Source organism: Schistocerca nitens, chromosome 10, assembly GCF_023898315.1.
Source record: "Schistocerca nitens isolate TAMUIC-IGC-003100 chromosome 10, iqSchNite1.1, whole genome shotgun sequence".
NCBI classification, from domain to species: Eukaryota; Metazoa; Arthropoda; class Insecta; order Orthoptera; family Acrididae; genus Schistocerca; species Schistocerca nitens.
This window is the reverse complement of record NC_064623.1, coordinates 60,270,956-60,272,245: the sequence shown is the minus strand read 5'-3', so window position 1 is coordinate 60,272,245 and position 1,290 is coordinate 60,270,956. Positions and strand designations below refer to the sequence as shown.

At 52.7% G+C, this 1,290-nt stretch overlaps 1 non-coding gene across 1 annotated transcript; it reads right to left on the bottom strand.

Moving 5' to 3' along the window:
- Positions 1-887: 887 nt before the first annotated feature.
- Trnar-acg (transfer RNA arginine (anticodon ACG)) lies at positions 888-963 on the bottom strand. The gene has a single exon. It is a non-coding gene; the product is annotated as a tRNA-Arg (tRNA).
- Between the last annotated feature and the right edge of the window lie 327 nt (positions 964-1,290).

The window sequence follows — 1,290 nt, the reverse complement described above, 5'->3', positions numbered from 1 at the left end:
CCTAGACTTAGAACTACTTAAACCTAACTAACCGAACGACAGCACACACATCCATGCCGGAGGCAGGATTCGAACCTGTGACGTAGCGGCAGCGCAGTTCCGGACTGAAGCACCTAGAACCGCTCGGCCACAGCGGCCGGCAAACGTTTTGTCTAAACGTTAATACGCAATAACAGTTTTACAGAAAGGAGATAAAGTAACTGACTGAAGATAGCACAGAAAGTGCTGAAACATCTCTGAGTAAAACAAAACTCCGAAGGTGTCTTGCATCAGGCGGAATTCCTCATCTAATAGGGAATTTACTCTGCCATTCTTCTGCCTGTCATTCTTGTCAGCAACCTACGGAACCAGAAACGAAATGTAATAACGTTGGTGGCACCAGGTGTGATGAAGCCGAATGCGTGCGACTGCCGTGTCTGCCGGCCGGTGAGGTGCTGTCGACGCCCAAATTGAGACGGCCCGCCGATTGGATTCGGCAGAGTCGGCGAGGCTGGCTGTGCTCGTGGACGCGGGTCGCCGCCCGCCCGCTGTGAACGCAATCAAACAGCGCCGCATCCACTCCACGCCCACTCCAGCTCTGCACCGCAGCTGGCGGCGACATCAAAGCCGGCCGGGCCAGCCGTGTTCCACGTCCGCGGCCGTCACTCAAGTGCTGCTCCCTCCCACCCTCCCTCCAGTCCCTGTGGCGCGGCCGCACTCCTTCATTTCGTACCTGCCCAGATATATCGGCGTACATTCCAATCCTCTTTTTTATGTTCCCCCTAAAGCCACAGACTATGGAAATATTTCAGCTCTTGTTGTTTTAAACCGGCTAATCATCCAGAATGAGATTTTCACTCTGCAGCGGAGTGTGCGCTGATATAAAACTTCCTGGCAGATTAAAACTGTGTGCGGGCCGAGGCTCGAACTCGGGACCCTTGCCTTTCGTAGGCAAGTGCTCTACCATCTGAGCTACCCAAGCACGACTCACGCCCCATCCTCACAGCTTTACTTCTGCCAGTACCTGCGGTTGCAGGAGAGCTTCTGTAAAGTCTGGAAGGTAGGAGACGAGGTACTGGCAAAAGTAAAGCTGTGAGGACGGGGCATGAGTCGTGCTTGGGTAGCTCAGCTGGTAGAGCACTTGCCCGCGAAAGGCAAAGGTCCTGAGTTCGAGTCTCAGTCCCCACACAGTTTTAATCTGCTAGGAAGTTTCACATAAGTGCACACTCCGCTTCTAACAACCCTACCACAACAAAAGTCAAAATTTAATAATGATTGTGGTGTTGCTCACGCTGCTAAGTACTGCATTTT